This window comes from Protopterus annectens, chromosome 13.part0 (assembly GCF_019279795.1).
Source record: "Protopterus annectens isolate FY-2018-M chromosome 13.part0, PAN1.0, whole genome shotgun sequence".
Classification (NCBI taxonomy): domain Eukaryota; kingdom Metazoa; phylum Chordata; order Ceratodontiformes; family Protopteridae; genus Protopterus; species Protopterus annectens.
In genome coordinates this window covers 250,219,105-250,237,044 of record NC_056747.1, presented here as the reverse complement: position 1 = coordinate 250,237,044, position 17,940 = coordinate 250,219,105, and the positions used below count along the sequence as shown (strand labels likewise).

Sequence of the window (17,940 nt, the reverse complement as noted above, 5' to 3'; positions counted from 1 at the left end):
AAGAGCTGTAGCATGAGCAGTTGCTACCTTAATTTGATATGCCTGTAGCTGTGACATGCGCCGGGTGAGACTGTGTGTGACTGTTATAAATATTTGTGTAGAAGTATGCATGTAGACACCCAAGGGTATATAACCGAGTATATGTGTCGGTCTCTCGCATATATAGCAATTTGTAGCTATTGTGTGGCTAAGGCAAGTTTGGCTGCTTGATGTCGGAACTTCTGGATATATGAAAAGTTTTGGTGTGTGTTTGGCTTTGCGAGAGGGGAAAGCTTTTTGAATGTAACTTAATATATTTGTAGTAAACTTTGTGAGTTATTGAGTTGTTTATTTTGTAGAGAGATGTGGGGAACATTTGCTAAGCTCTGGGGGGGGGGGCAGTGATGGAATAGATTGCATCTGGTGCTTTAGTAAAGGGGTAATTTGCCTTCATAGTCTGATTCTCTAATTCTGTAGTTAAGGTGGGCAGGGCTTATGCAACTAGCTTCAAAAAAGTTTCTCTGGGTAGAACCTCTTCAGGAAGAGATCTTTTGTGGTTATCCCTATAACAAGGTTAGTAAATTGACAGCAAGCTAGATGTCTTCTTTGTAGACAGTAAAACATTAAGTACCAGCTTACTTGTCAGACTTGATGGTAATTGAAAAAGTTTAAAAAAAAAAAAAAAAAAAAAAATGTAATGGGTTTCAGGTCTGCTGAAGTCTTGGGAGTGTTTTTTGACTTTTGAGGTTGATGGAGAGCTGGTAAAAACAGTCTTTTTATATGGAAGTGGTCACATATTTGATCCTGTCAAGGCTAGTTAGGGTTTTCACAGACCATTCTGGTTAAAATTCAAATGTTTAATAGTGATATATGTGCCCCTCTCTGCCCCCCCCCCCCTCGCTGTCCTCTTTCTTGTATCTGGCTCCCTCTGTCTCTTTCTCCCTCTCTCACCTGAAACTTCTGGGATAAATGCCCTTTCTCAGAGGTCCAGGGAGAAAACCTCCAGTATTCACATAAACAACATGCAGTGAATTTTCATTTTCTATGTTGTATACAATATTTTAATTTTGGTTACATTAACATTTTTGCATACATAATTAGCATTAATCATCTGTTAGACCTAACCTTGCATCATACAATTTGTATAGCAGACAGAAATGCAGAGAAACACAAGGAAGGACAAAGATTGACATTTGGGTTGAAATTAGTAAGTAGTGGTACGATGAGGGAGAGTGAGGATTAAGTAGGAGTAGGTAGGTAGGAAGTATAATCAGTTAAATGTTTGCAGTAGTACTTGGAGGGGAAGTGTAAGAATCACCATATGGGAATTTGGTATAGAGCATCTGTTTTTTCAGATGTGTTGCAGCTTATATTTTCTTCTGGATCGGAAAGCTATGTGTGTAGAGCAAGAGCTGAGCCAAGTTCCTTGGAATGTTTGGCTGCAGCAATGTTTGGATGTAAGTAAATTGAGTAATAGGATGGGGCATAGCAAAAAAGAATATACATATGAGTGCATTGCAGAGAAAGTAGAGGGGAAAACTGTGTGCTTGAAGTTCGACTGGACTGGCTTGCAGGTAAACTGGCTGGTGGAAGTTGGGCAACCTGGACATATAATCGTGCAGTTTGAGACTTGGCATTTAAAGGAGTAACTTTCTTTTTTCCATTTGCTGTGGAAACCAGGCAAAATCTGTATATTAAGAGAAAACAAAATTTGTTTTGATTCTTCAATTCAATTATTTAGAAAAGTGCCCCAGACCTGGCAGTTGTCTGTGAATGGCTGCAAAAGAATCTGAAGTTCAGGACGTTGTTGTTAAGATTAATTCACTTAAGGGGGTTATTAATGTACAGTAAACTTTAACAGTATTGGCGAGTTTGGGCTTCAGGAGGTGAATGATTATGATCCCATGCAGGAAGCCATAGAAGTGACTGGCAATTCATTGTTGCATGGTAATGGGGGTGCTGAGGAAGGCACAGTGGTAAGAGAAGCCATAATAAAGGTCAGTAGTGCAAAGACAGTTTCCTTTTTATTTTATTTTTTTCAGTATGGACTACAGCAAATGCTGCCATAGATGTAGAAGTGCCACACACACTGCTGCTGTTGCATTTACACATTGGGGAAAAAAAAGTTTTTGTGACTAGCTTTCACTTCCATAAAGTTATTCATTTATTTATGGATTTATTTTCTTTTAACCTATTATGTTTCATATAAATCAGCAAGTAACTGTAACTTGTGTGTGTGTGTGTGTGTGTGTGTGTGTGTGTGTGTGTGTGTGTGTGTGTGTGTGTGTGTGTGTGTAACTTGTGTGTGTGTGTGTGTATGTGTGTATGTGTGTGTATGTGTGTATGTGTGTGTATGTGTGTATGTGTGTGTGTGTGTGTGTGTGTGTGTATGTGTGTGTGTGTGTGTATGTGTGTGTGTGTGTGTGTAACTTGTGTGTGTGTGTGTGTGTAACTTGTGTGTGTGTGTGTGTGTAACTTGTGTGTGTGTGTGTGTGTGTAACTTGTGTGTGTGTGTGTGTGTGTAACTTGTGTGTGTGTGTGTGTGTGTAACTTGTGTGTGTGTGTGTGTGTGTAACTTGTGTGTGTGTGTAACTTGTGTGTGTGTGTGTGTGTAACTTGTGTGTGTGTGTGTGTGTGTGTGTAACTTGTGTGTGTGTTTTGCAGACGCCCTAATTTTTATGGAAATCAGATGGGTACAACAACGCTGTGTTTCTAAAAGTTAGCCAAACATTCCACTTGTGCTGTGCTGCTGATGCCTTAAGAATGCATGTCCAAAGCTAGTGGGGAAAGTCATGGCCATTCAGAATTGCCATTGGGCGTTTCCAAAAGTTAGCCAAACATTCCACTTGTGCTGTGCTGCTGATGCCTTAAAAAGGCAGAAACATGCATGTCCACAGCTAGTGGAGAAAGTCATGGACATTCAGAATTGGCATTGGGCTGAAACACCTGATGTCCTATGCCACCTCTATTTCAAGAGGTTTGTCATCACACAGTAGAAAGTCTAGCTTTACTTTATTTTTCTTTGTACTTTACATGCTTGATGGAAAGAGACGTGGACTGCATTGTATGTATACCACACAGTGGAATTGTTTTAAGCTTTTTGACTTTATTGTGTTTTGAAGTTTGTAAATGTATGCATTTTTAACTTGCCTCATCAAATATTAACATTTTTTTAAGAGAGTGCACCATTGGGCAAGGATGTGCCTTCAATAAGGTTGAAGTTGTGGTCTTTGAAGTTGTCTATAAACAAAAAAAAATATTTTCAGCTCGTCTTGTCATTAAGATGTCTTATTTTTTATTTACATCTAGATTGCATGTGGTTGTAATTTTCCATTAGTATAACAGTTTAATAAATGTGTACTTTAACAAGAAAATGCCTTGTCCATGTTTCATGGAGGTGTGGAAAGGATGCTAAAGGGGGACAGATTGAGGGAATAGTTTTAATAAGGTGAAATGAGGAAGATGAATGAAAGCTTTGTGCAAGTTGGTTATGTCTGTTCCATCTTCTGAAAAGGTTGTGACCTATAGAGTTTAAAGTGTGCCTGAAAAGTGACATCCATTAAGTCGTTTGATACTGTGCAACTGCTAATGTGGAGAGTTTAACCCATCATTTATTTTTCTTTGAGATTCTTTAATAAAATGGTTTGTAAACTTTACCAAAAAACATTACTCCTAGCACAGGGATGTGTCCATTGGTTTTAATGGATACACCCATGTGGTATCTCTTTATTGATGCCACTAAGGGATAAATTGGACAGGTTTAAGCATAAGGACTACAGCTGTACAAAGGGGTTTGGTAATAAGAAACAAAAATAAACATGGAGTAACATGGGAGTTGACTTGCAGTCCATAGATACCACATATCCTAGTACACCAATCCCAAACTATTCAGAGACACTGTAGCCATGTTTAGGGGTGGGGTTATATTTAAGGAGAGTATTTAGAGAGTATCGTACAGTGAACACACAGTTTTAACCTTATGAAGAGTATGTACAGGACCAGGGTTAGTTGAGATGTTTAAGCAGTGGTTTAAAACTACTGAATTTGTCTTTTATTTGCATGGGGATAGTATTCCATAGTTTAGCAACATGTTGGTAATCGAGCGAGTCTCTTGCAATATTATATGACTTGTTTGGAAGTAATACGAATTTGTTACTAGAATGGAGATCCCTTGCTGGACAGTAGGGTAGTAAAAGGTTTTGTAGTGCAGGGAATTTTTCTGGGTGCTGAATTAATTTGTGTGCTAGTATGTTAGACAGTTGTGGAGTTCAAGCCAGTTTGCTTCTTAATGACTAATGATTATGCTTAATGATGGCTTTTTTCTTGGAGAAGCTTTCAGATTTTATTCTTGCTACTTACATTACATCTGATTAGACAGGAGACCTGACAAGGGCAACACTGGATTATGGGAAGGAGACTGAGAATCTGGATGTAGTCTAAATGAACATGGAATTTCATATGTAGACTGAAGAGGCCTGAATGGTCATAAAATAGTAGTAGACTGAACAAATGTTATTGATTTGAATTTTCAGTGTACTTCCTGACTACTTGCATTTACTGCAAGTTTCTAGTTACATTTGATCGAAGCCTCAATATGTAAATAAGGTCCAGCAACTCTTTAATCCGTATTTGGAGATGTAGCGTCCTATAGCATTTAGGATTCTTAAGGTCCAAGTAATAGTCCCAGACAAACACAAAAGGCCGCATTAGCTCTGGTGATTTACACTTCTTGGTGGCGAGTCTAAGTAGTAATGCCAGACAGCAAGAGAAACTAACAGCAGTTGCTCTGATGTGGTGCCTCTATAGAGACTAGAGTATGAAAGCACAAAATAACTAGTCTCTGGCAAACAGAAAAATGCAACAGCAGCTGTGGTTCAGTGCACATCACAGAGGTTAGAGAGATTTCAAACACGCATAGAATCTGCCTTTCCTTTTGCAACAAGTCCCAAAATGCTTACAGTGCTATTCCATGATGTTCTGAAGAAAGCAGCGAGTAAACCACCATAAGCAAGTGGAAATAACATCTGTTGGTGAAATTAGTTTGTGTCAACAAGTCTGTGACACCTGTTTTCCTTGTGTAGCTCCAGTAGTATGTAAAGTCAAATATTTTAAAAGTAGAGTTTGACAAAAAGTCGTTTGCATTTCTATTGAAGGGTCACAACATTGGTATGATGGCTGCTATCAACTTACTGATTCATCATCCACTACAATTTAATTTTGACTTGAGTGATCAGTGACTGAGGTGTTTGCTATCGAGCAAACTGCTGATATGATGCATACAGTGAATACATGTAAGGGGTACTGTCTCTGAAGAGTTGTCTGTATGCCCTGCAGAGATGCATCACAGATGGGTCTAGGACAGTCTACAGAAAGCAAACAGTCTGTCAGTTTCACGAAAGCACTTTTTAACAAAAAAACTGCTTTCGCGAAACTTTCGTAAAAGTACAGGGAATCGGGGGGGTGGTAGTGGGCGAGATCGGACTACAGGGGAGATGAGGGAATATTCCCTTTTCCCCACTGTAGTGCGATCTTGTAGTGAAAATATAAAAGGGGGGTGTCGCCCCCCTGCGTAAACATGGTGTGTGTTTTTTTGTTTTGTGTGTGTGTTTTACCTTCCGTTTACCGAAAACTGCTTTTTCGGTAAACTGTGTCTTTTCTTTCGATCAGCTGTCCTAGATCCATCACAGATGTGTGTATGCAGAGTAGTTTTAAGTCTTGAATGAAATTGGCACTGGGCTCAGTTTCATGTCCGTGTTGGTGATTACACACTTGTTCTGTTGCCGAAAATGTACATATTATTCTAACCTGTACTGCTAATCACATCAGGTTTGCCGTTTTATCAAAAATGTGTACCCTTGCAACCACAAAGTAAAACGGTATTCATTGAGCAGCAAATGTTTAATCATAGCGGTTAGGACATGGGTAGGATGAGCTGTGAGAGGTATTCCAAGATACTGGTAGCTCTGCTGAAAGTGTGTGCATCAAAAGGACTTCCACGTTCTAACTTGAAAAAGGAGCACTTAGTAGTTAGCTTGTGTGCAGTCAGAATTCAGTGTGACTGAAGTGGAGACAATCTGGCAGTGACTTCGGATATGCAGCTAGTGTGTCCTTGGCTGATCTTAAAATTCATCTTGAATTGAAAAGACCTTGATGCAGAGTTGGAAATGAGAGCGAGAGAGCATGAAGGAAAGTGGAAGTGAGCGCAGTGTCAGCATGGAGAAGCTTGAGCTACAAAGAGTGAGAGTTGAAATGGTTCGAGTTATAGGAAAGCGAGTTGAGACTGCATGAAAGGGAACTGTTAACCTTTCAACAAGCCCATCTCAGTAGCTGAGGGGGAGACCTAGCTTTTAGATGCCGAGGATAGTACTAAATTATTTCCTCAGTGTAAGTGTGATACTTTTGATAGTTTCATGTAGAAGTTTGAAAGATTGCATAACCTGATCAAGGGTAGTAGGTGAGATTTTTTAACATATCTATAAATGAGTAAAGTGCATATGATTAGTGTTGCATAATGTGTTGATTGTGTGCAGTGTTTTCTTTTGAGTTTTTAAGCTCTCATTTCATAAGCAAAATTTAGAGACCATAGAAGAATATCAAGCTAATATCTGATTTCATCACTGAAATCATTTGTGAAAGGTGGGTGAGTGGATGTGAAGTTATGTTTCAAATGCTGGTAAACATCTTATTGAGGAAGCACATGCACAAAACATTGCTTAAAAATATAAGGATCTGGTTGACAAATTGGGAATGATCCCAATTTGAAGAGATGGGTAAAAAGGTTGGCTTATCTTTATCAAGCAGGGCACAAGAGGGATTTACCCAGCACTGTGTATGGGTATATATAATTGTATGGGGAGCAGAGTAAACCCACCACATCAGGTTCCACAGACTAAGGGGGAAGTATTTTCACTAATGAAGTTGAACATTTTCGACTGAGATACTCCAGGGATGAGGAGGGGAAGAAGAGCCATGTGAGGGGGAGCTAACAGCGATACTAAGTACCACAGTAGTTGTGGATTGTCTTGAAACTGCAGGTGATCCAGATTATCTTGATGCCTATATGTTATCCTGGTTGAGGGTGAAGAAACTATTGCTAAGGAGGATATTTCATAAGACAATTATTTAGCCTGGAGCTTATTTGCCTAGGCAGTCTACTCCTGTTAACGACAGTTGTGAAAATGGAATAGACTTACAGTGGAAGTTATTACCGGGGAGGGTCACAGAGTCATGACAGAGCTCTAATCCCACATTACAAAATTTGGGGGATGTAATGAAGTTTACCTTTGCTCTTAAGAGGAAAAAAAGAAAAAAAATCTATATAGTGGGACAAAAGGCTACTGTACAGAGAATGGACTTCCTAGATGGAGGTTAAAAGAAGTAATACATCAGTTGGTAGTCTGGCACTTCTGGTTATAATCCATGATATTCCTTTTTTAGGCCATCGTGGCAAAATGCATACAAAGCTACCATATAGGTAGAAAATGTACATAGAAGAGGCTTTTACAATAAGCACTGCCTATGGTCGTGGGAAGCACATAGGTGAAAAACGCTGGCTGTAACAGTTTTTGAAGAATTTGCCTCTCACAATCATTTTCCCTCCTTGGATGACATGAATATCAGTAAACAACAAAATGGATGAATATCAGTAAACAACAAAATGGGAAGAAACTCCAACAGTGGATACTTAACTGCAAATGGCTTGGTAACCAGCACAGTAGAAGGGTGTTCAGACAGACATTCAGTAATGGAGTTTGAACTGGAAGCAGAGTTCTGAGTATTTTTATCCATAAGTATATATATTTATATATATATATATATATATATATATATATATATATATATATATATATATATATATACCTCCTTCTATTGGAAGGATCATCTTATCCTACTTGATTCTTACCCTCTTCCCCTCCCAGATAAAATCCTTCAACTTTTTATTAATTACTGCCCAGAACTTTTCTCTAGTTGATGAAAATATGCCCAACCTTTATATAAAACTAAAGGGACAAATATTTTTCACTGCTTGTATCTTGCTATCCGTATCCATAAACGAGGGTTTCCAGTGTCTCTTTTATTGTGCTGTCTTTTGTTTAGTCTCTTCCCACATATCCTTACCTGCTGTAACAGAATCCTTTTTAACCCATACTTCATTTTATCTTGTGCCCATAAATATGGTATTGGCTGAATCAATTTGTGTGGGTGCATGCACAGTTTACAGCTATAGAGTTTTTGTCTTGATTTTATATCTGAAAAGACTTGAAAATGTCTCAGAATGTTCCACAATACTGATGTCCTTTTCTGATTTTATCAAGTACAAAATAATATTGGCTGATATGGTAACCAAGAAACTTTGGCTTTATTTCTGCAGTTATATCCTTGAGTTTCTGACCCCTTATTTTCTTTGCTAGTAGCTTTAAATATAATGCAGATGATAAAGGGGGAAAGAGGACACCCCAGCCTTACTCCCCTCTTTAGACACAGCCTATCAGAGAGGACCCCTCCCACCTTACTTTTTTTTCCCTCTGAGCACTCGTATGTCGTCCTAATTAATATTAGTGTTGTGTCGGGGAATGCAGATGCCTCCATTGTCCTACTCCTAAAATCCTGGCTTACTGTGAATGATTTTTCCATTAAGACCTACCAACAGCAGTGATATTCATTCTGCTTCCCTGTTGATTGTTCTGTAAATGTGTTCAAAATGTTTGCCTCCCTCCACAAGACCACATTGATCCATATCCAACAATTGTCAATTGTAGAAACACCTTTGCTATTTTAGCTACTTTAGGCATAAGCGCTTTAAAAATGACTTAAAAGGTGTATATGAAGCTGGGTCTGATGGGTTTTTACCATATTTGAGTATTAAAGCCACTGGAGCTTTCTTCCAGGATGTTGGTGCTTCCCTTTACAATACTGTTAAAACCTTCCAGATCTTTATCAATTTTTTCCATCCTAGCTTCTAAACTTTATACAGGAAAACCATATATTCCTGGAGACTCCTGCAGATTGATTAAACATCACCATTTTTTCATAATCTCCTATCTTAACTGTGCCTCATCTACTTCTAACCTTGGCATACTTGAGTCTTCCATGAATATTTCAGTTTGTGCTTTTTTTTTTTTTGTTTTGTTTTGATTTACACATTCCACTGAGCATTTGTTCTACTTTATGGTCATAGAGGGACTTCTAGACTTTATAATGAGTGGTAGGGCAAAGGCGATTTCCAAAATGTCTGTTACGAAGTATGTACTGAATTTCTGGAGTTGGCTATCACAGCAGAAGCCAAAAGTTAAGTATGATCAGACAGCGAGAGCATGATAACATAGTGTGCTACAAAAAAGTTGTTTGTCTTTCGTCTTTTTCCTGGTAAGGGGTGGCCACAGCGCAACTCCGGTCCACTAATGATTGGCAGTAGATTTTTTTACGAAACTCCGAGGTGTGAGCTCTACGCCCAACCTTCAACGAAGGCACGCCCATTTACTCACGCATGTCTTTTGAATGCTACCCAACCGCGGGGAGGGCATGCAGACTCCACACAGAAGGCATTCCCAAGCCACACTGAGAATCGAACGGGAGAACCTCTTGCTGTGAGGCAACAATGCTACCGCCGTACCACCACGGCATAGTGTGCTACAAAAAAGTAATGGGATTTATTCTTCAGAAGGTCTAGTTCCAAGCAGCATTGGAGTGATTGACCATGTTGGAAACGTGATGATGTGATTGAGTTTCCATGCAAGAGACGAGCAAAACTTACCACATTAACATGATGAAACCCTACCACGATAGTCATTGGTACTTGGTATTTGCAGTGGGGTACAGAAGGAATTGGAACCCTTGTCAGCAAAGCTCAGTTGGCATTTCAGTAAATGAGTTTTAAAATGTAGTAGTTGTGATTTCATTACGTGTAAAATTTAGAATCTGCTTTTAATAATAAGTTTTCTTCACTGCTCGTTTTTATAAACTGCATTGTCATTATAGAACAGTATTCTGCAAGCATTCTGCAGCTTATTTCAAAAGGAAAGGCAGGTTGTTGAATCTCTCTAAATCTGAACCAGGTCTGGTGCTGTCCTTAGATTGTCACTTGGACTTAGACATTTCAAACGTCTGTGAAGTGGTACTGCATCAAAGCCACTGCTGACACATTTCCGTGTTCTCTTCTGGGGGTGTTGCTGATTGGCGGTTAGACAGCTCCCTCCCAAAGTGTTGTACTTCACCATATCTACTATTTTTTTGTCAGCAACTGTTATTTGGACTTTAGGAAACTTAATTGGCAGTGGAAACTACATTGTAATACTTTGGTTAAAGATTTGATTTACATCATGAGGTTTCTTAGGATCTACACATGCTCTTCATCGAATGGCAAATTTTAAGTAGGGCAAACAAGTGGTTGGCTGACCGAACGACCATAAAAAAAATAAATTAATAAATTTAACCTGCCACTACAGTGAGAAAAAGGGCAAATTTTAGACTGTGGCCAGCAGCTGGTTTGCCCTAGTTTAAAATTCTTTGTTCGATTGGAGTAGCTTTGCTAAGTAGGTGTTTGGCTATTTACTGAATAGCCATTTGATTAAATAATGTAGACAGATTGGTGTGGTCTGTTGTTGAGTGACAAGTAATAAGGTTAAAAAGGAGTGATGTAGCTGTTAAAGTGGAAAGATTAGGACAAAAAAAAGGGAAGAGAGGCAGCATCAGCTTTGAGTTTGTCTGCATTCTATGGACTAAGCTTGCGTCCTTGCACCAGGTAGGCCATATTGCTTGTTGAAATGTATGCTGTTCCTCCTGTGTTGAAATGTATGCTGTTCCTCCTGTGTTTAAAGCATATATTCCTTTAGAAGAGATGTAGCAGTGAAGCTTAGATTAATGGTCTTGTGTGCAGTTATGCAAGCAGCATCTTCTGTTTTAATTTCACCATTGCTGTTTTAAGACGCCAGTTCTTACCGATGCTATTAAAATCCACATAAAAAAGGTTATGGCTTTTTGAATTGTGACACCAATTTGTACCTTTGACATTAAAACTAGGCAGTAATAATGTTAACATTATTTGCCTTTAGAAGTCTTTGTGCAGAGTTTAGCAAGCAACCTTGATGCCCCTTTGACCATTTTCATGATATGTAAGAAACCTCTCACAGGGTAGCTCATGCTTTGTACCTGACTGCAGAGAACTTGGAACTCTGGTTCCACTTACTACAGTGTACTTGTATATTTTGCTGAGCAAAGCTTATTTTTAGGTATGGAGATGTTCTCTCTTCCTAGGCCACTATGCATATATCTCAATGAATATGGGACAAATACAAAAATAAACTTGGACACCTTGGAAATATTAATACTGCTATTAACTTGAGACTGTGAATAAGAGAATGTAATGCATTTTCCAAAGTAAAGGTCTTTAACTCTGATTATTTTATCTTTTATATAGTCCTTATTCGGTGTGATTCACGGCAGAGCTAATATTTGAGTCAAATCGGAGAGATTTGAGAGAGATGCCCCCATGTTTAGACTAGTCTGCAGAAAATTTGATTTGGTGAACATTACCTGTTGTAGCAGAAATGCATGGCTAGAGGGCAGCAGAGATTTGCTTTTCCTGGATACTGTAGATTTTTTTTTTTTTAAAAGGATAACAAAGACTTCCTCTCCTAATATGTTTTATTGTTTGTAATCCTGACTGTAGAAGAGCTATGCTGTGCATTACAAATGTTTGTTTTACTGTGGCTTTAAGCATTTTGGTATGCTATTTTCCCTTTTTGTAAGAAGGGCAGTCATTGTTAATGCACCTCTTTCTAAGTTGCTAAACTGGCACTTTTTGGAGCCCCTGCCAAGTGTGGCAGTCACCCTTCTGAAGATAGTGGAAGCATGTCGTGTCATTGAAGGTAATTTTGGTGAATGTTGTTCTCCGAAATTATTACTGACCATGCAGTTTGCCTTTTTCTCCACTGTTGTGTGATCTCAGAGTTGGTATAAAAGTCTGTGGGGTGTGTTCCCCCCTACCCACCCACATGATGGATGGAGTGGGCTGCAAAAACAAAATTGAGTGCACCAGAGGTAGTTTTGGTGAACAAGTTTTGCCAAAATTACCTGCGAGACTCCATGAATCCGAAGGATAGCATTGTAAATTGTACAACTGTCAGGGGAGTGAATGCTGCTGTCTGGCTCTTATTTTAAGGGTTCAGGGCAGTGTAATTTGCTGTCTGCCTCCTGTTTCATTAAGGTCAGAACTGGATTTTTAATCAAAAATAGACTTTTTGACAGGTTATTTAACTGAATTGTGAGCGTATAACGAGGATTTTTCCATGTGTAATATTAGGTTATGTTCTCTACCCTTTAGGTAACTTATTTTTAGCCTAGCAGCATTTTGTAGATGCCTGTAAATGTGTTGAGGGCAGAGTAGTTGTAGTGTCTGATGAATGCAAGCACTGCAGCTTTAGATGCCTTGTATGAAACAACTTTCACTATTCTGATACTTTTCTGCCTGTACATTTAGTTGTGTTGGGCATGGAGCAATGCCCTTTGAATACTCTTGGTCAGTTACCATATTTACTTTTATATGGGCAGTCCATTGTTATTCCTGCAGTCTGTAGAATGATTTTTTCAATTGCGTAGACTTGTTTCTGAGCTTGTATTGCCAGCTGTCCTGGCATTTGACATACGAAGACATACATGCATTTTGCAGTCAGCAACCCACTAAGTCTGTTGCCAGAGGAAGTCGGCTATTGTACAACTCCGTTTATTTTTGACGCCATGAGGAGGTGATTTATAATGTTGCAACTTGCATGGGTTTTTTTTTTTTTTTCTCCATGTCTGAAGTGAGTGAATGCTACCTTGGCAAAGTTGTGTGGGCTGTGGGCTTTTCTGCCCTTTTTTTTCCCCCACTACAGGGCCTCCCAGACCCCCCCATTGCTACTTTAGTCCTGTTGGTGTAATGTAATCCCAGGGACATCTGGATGTGTGTGTGTGTGTGTGTGTGTGTGTGTGTGTGTGTGTGTGTGTGTGTGTGTGTGTGTGTGTGTGTGTGTGTGTGTGCGCGCCCATCTCATGGAGACACTTGTATGATGGAAAGGTAATCTGTTTACATCAATTTTCTTTTTGGGACTTATTTTATCGGGTGTGCAGAATTGTGTGAAAGTTGCACAGTTAGGAATCCTTGTCTTAGGACTTTGTGCCATCTTTTCCATTTACTTCAGCTTGATAGCTGCAGTTGCTTGTCAGTCGGGGAAAGAAGCTTCCTTTCTGTTCTGCAGGGTTGATAGTCTGCAGAGTAACCTGATATTTTAATGTTTTTGTTTTCCAATTAAATTGGTGATTTTATAGGTAAATACTAGGCTAGCTGCCTTTGAGGGCCATTTTAAGCCAGTTTTTGTTTTTGAAGTAATCCATCCCACTTGGTTAAAGATTGGCCTTACCCATCCCATGGTCATTTATTTATTACCCGAATAAGAATAACTTTGCTCATACCATTGATAATTTGAGGGGACCCATGCATGGGATAAAGAATTTAGGATCTGCCTTTGTCTGTTAGTACAGGGGACAGTCCTGGGATACATTTTCTGTTTCACATCTAGAGATTTAAGTTGCAGTTGAAAGTGGACAGGGATGAACTTTTTTATGTAGATGGGGAGTCTGTTCCGCAGCAGCAGTATCTTCTGCAAAATACACCTGTATCTCCAAACCTGTTCTGTTGATGTTGCAGAACAGGTTTAGATCGTGAGACTGAGTATATCTGACACAGTCTGACTTGCTGATGTGCAGTAAAGCCGTTATGAGTCAGAGGATGCCCTGTACGCCAGGCACGGGGCACTTCTTAGCAGTGTCTAGGATACTATGTATAGTGTTATGGCTTTGTACAGGCCCATGCAGGACATGTTTAAGCTTTGTATAGTTTTAGTAAGGTATCTCTGTGGGAATCCCAGTTGTTGCATGTGTTTGGACAGATGCATGCTGAACTGGGCATTATGCTCGACTGGCCTAATGAGGGACGAGTAAAGGGGAACAATAACATCCCTAGATCTTGACACGATCCCAGTGTTTATAAGCTGTGCAATATAGAAGCTTTCTTACAAAAATGAACACATGTTGGTCAAAAGTTAAGTCACTGTCCACATAACTTCTTAATCCTGAACTGGGTCAACTGTTGGAGTATTGTCAGTGTGGTAGTTCCCTGGGGTAGATGACTTCCCAAAATATACAGTAATGCACTTTTTTCACATTGTTTCAGACTGATTTTTGACAGCAGCTATTTAAGATGACCCTTCCTGTAGGTTTGTTATTTGTGGATTTAATGACTGCTGCTAGCTTAAAGTCACCTGCAAAATTAGTCCGCCAGAGCCCTTTGATATTGTCTTTTACTTCAGAAAAGTAGATGCTAAACAGGAGAGGTCCCAGCACAGAACCCTGGGCGACTCCACTGGTGATTTGCCCTCTCTCTCTCTCTCTCTCTCTCTATGGAGGTAACTTCTCCTATTTTGATTCTCTGCATCCTGTCTGTGCGCCATTTGGCAATCCACTGGGTAACCTAGGGTTAATATTTAGTTTTATTTAGCTTTTCTACAGCGTCTCCATGGAGAATTAAAAGCTTTTGCCAGGTCGAGGTATGTGGTCTCTGCCGTTTTGCCTTCATCCATTGCTTTGGTGACCTTTTCAAAAAAATTACCTAGGTCGAGTAAGCATGACCTGCCCTTGATGAATCCAAACTGAGATTGGTCCAATGTTTACAGGTTCCCTGTGCTCCTGATAGAATTCCACGTTTAGTCTGGAATTGCCTGGATCTGTTAAGTTCCTCCCTTTTGCTGGGGAATGGATGTAGCTGTTCTCCATTCACTTGCTACATAACCTGTATGGATCCTGAGATTGAACAGTGTTAGGAGTGTGGCTAAGTTGTGCTTCATGCTAATAAGATGCATTCAGGGATATTGTCAGGACCAGTCTGTGCAATATTTTTTTGCTTTTGATAGCACTTTTAGGACATGGTCTTGTCTGTTAGCTGGAGGTGAGCCAGTTTCAGGTATATCTTGAGGGAGACTGAGCAGAGAGAGAGGTAAAGTTAGAGTTAAATTGGCCAGTAGGTTCGCGATATCTTCAACCTCTGCGTAGGTAACATTATTTACAGACAGACCAGAACATTGCTGTATTCTGATTTTTGAGATTGAGTATAACTAAAAGTGCCTTGTTTTCTTTGGGCAGCTGTATTAGCCTCAAGCTTTGGTGGATTTTATGAAGCTTCTGAGTTGCTTGTTTATTTCAGTGACAAGGGTTCTAACATTTTGGGAATTACTCTTCTAAATTTTGGTCAGAATTATTTTCCTTTTTAGAATAGCTTTTTGATATGGTTCCACCATGTGGGTTTGTTTCTGGTGTTTGCCATGCACTTGTTCCTCTAGGGGTGCAGCTGCATCTGTTCAACAGTTTGCATGCAGATCTAGTGTGGTGGTGTACATTTCTGCATTTTCAGTGGAGTTAACTGGATTTGGTGGGGATTTAAAGCTTGTCAGTGTATCACTTAGGAATATGCAGCTTCTTAAATTTTTAAAGGTACTGTGGGTGGAAGGGGACTCTAGTTTTACTTTTACTTTCAAAGAGACTACTTTATGGTGAGACCTAACAAGTGTTGACAGTATGCAAGGGATTCTGCAAGATGCTTCCATATAGGTTAGGACAAGATCCTTGTTATTTCCCCCTAGTGTGTGTTCTGACCAATTGTCCCAGGGCATTTGTATTTGACAATGTGCAGAAATCTCTGCTTGTGCATTGTGTTGGTGTAGGTTTCCTATTTTATAGTTGAATAGTTTAGATCATCTTGGAACATGGTATTTGTTTTAATACAGAGTGATTCTTGTTTCTGTACATAGGCTCTGTGGCTTTCTTTTGTCAGATGGAGCTCTATAGCTAGCTAATATATGGTACTGGACCTTTCTGACAGATATTTGGACATGAAGAAGCTCTAATGCATCATGCTGCTTTACCAGCCTTGATAAGTCTCTCTTCTGGATGTAGATTTGATACCCCCCACCTTTTTCTCCCTCTTGCTCAGTAGCATTCCTCTCTACTGTACAGATTTTCTCTGAATGATATTTGCCTAATACTTATAACATTTGTTTTTTTTTCTGTCAAATCCATGAGAACTGAATTCACCAATGACAGACATTTAGGATTCCAATTTCACATTCTTCAGAAAATGCATGATGACACAAAACCTTTACTAGCAAATTTCTAAGTTTATAAGAGCAATATTTAAATTTTGTCCCTGTTTTTAGCCCTTTGCCCCCCCCCCCCCATTATTTGGCTTTGTCCAAATCTCTTGTGCCAAGAGTTTGATAGGTATGTAGCTGGTCCAAAAAATGTGGAAGTTGTTACAGCCCTACACAACCAGAGTGCTCTGTGCTATTTTGAACCATGTCTTATAGTCTCTACACAGATGTCCATGTCTTCCATTGTGAGAAGGGCTTGTAAGGAGTTCAGGCTCCTAGCATTGATAAGGAGCACCTTCCTTGCATTTATTTTCTTTTTCTGGGTTATAGTTTTGTACATGTGAGTTCTGCCTTGATACAAATCTCAGTCTTTCAATTTGGGGAGTGCAGTCTCTCTGAAGATGTGACTTCAGAACCTGAGAAAGTAAATGCATACAATTCACTGTACCTCTTAAAGACTACTCCAATCTGAATTATACTGACATTAATGTTCTGTGGTTCACGGCTTCTGTTGCTGATATAATTACAGCATCTGAATCCCTCTGATATTGTCGTGGGCAGACAGCAGTAGAGGAGTTTTCAATCTGCTTTGCATAACAAGAAAATGGGAAAACTACAAAATGACCATAGCATGTATTGTCTTTCAGAAGAGGGTGTTCCTAAACGAGCAAGGATTTTATTAAAGGTTGCTTAATAATAGTATTATCTACAGGTTTTTCTTCTGTGATTTTTGTGAGTAACAGAGGCAGGAGTGACGTCTCTAGAGGTCAAACCTCAGATAAAAAGGTGATATTTTAGCTCGTTCCTTTATTGGATCCTTCATATAACCGCTGTACATAGTGCTTAAATCCTGTAGTGATTGAGTGTCTCTTGGGTATTAAACACATTTCATGGTTGACTATGAAAAAGAAAAGGACTAATTTCATTTTATTTATTTATTTTTTTCCTAGATGTTTCCTGATGATGCACCAAGAGGCTGCTATACCCAATAACTTTTTATCAGTGAGAATGTTTGCACAGTATCTGTGAATAGAAGACAATAAATACATCTTGCTGAAGCACTGTCTGGTTTGTCTTCTGTTGAATGTTTTTATCTTTTTATGGCCTTCTGTATCTTCGTGTCTGTACTATTTTTTATTTTGGGCATTAACTTTGAAAGCTTTGGTTTTTAGTATTTTTTTTGTATTCTACTTTACATTTTACTGTCCCTATGAGATTGGTTTACTTTTAGTTTGATAAATGTTTGCACACCACCTTTGCTTCTGCACCTGGCGCCACTATCTTGCTTGGTTTATTTTGATATATTAAACACACAAGACTCTGGCCTTATTTTTTCCAGCTCTGTAATGAGTTGAACTCAACCACTTATAGAATCACACGCAGGACACACTTTCATGCCAGTAATTTGTTTATGGTAGCCTGTTAAGTGTTGCAATTCTTCTGTTCATTTAAGTTTCTAAGTATCCTTGCAGTGGTATGTTTTGAATCTGATCAGCCGTTGCTGTGCAGCTGCGATATTTACCACATAGTCGGCGAACTGGGCTACATTTGACATGTATTTTTTTACCTTGTCCCTCTTCTTCAAGAACATTGTCTTGATTTCCAGTCTTCCAGCAATGAAAAAAAATGAGGATCTGTCATATTCTACTCTTGCATTTTCTGGTCAGTGAGAATATATGTACATCTGTCACAGTTTGAAATGTTCTTTGACATAGTATCTGTTGTTGTTTGCGCTCTCAGCCTTGTGCTATTTAACTTTAGGTACAGTCACCATCAGAGTTTT

The 17,940-nt window shown here is 39.1% G+C and overlaps 1 protein-coding gene across 2 annotated transcripts in view; it reads left to right on the top strand.

The window, feature by feature from the left end:
• Positions 1-17,215, top strand: part of ATP5F1D (ATP synthase F1 subunit delta) — a 52,267-nt gene extending 35,052 nt beyond the window's left edge. For both annotated transcript variants that reach the window (XM_044053807.1, XM_044053806.1), the window contains exon 5: positions 17,108-17,215. The gene's annotated coding sequence lies outside the window, so the exon portion shown is untranslated. The remainder of the gene's footprint in view (positions 1-17,107) is intronic.
• Positions 17,216-17,940: the final 725 nt, after the last annotated feature.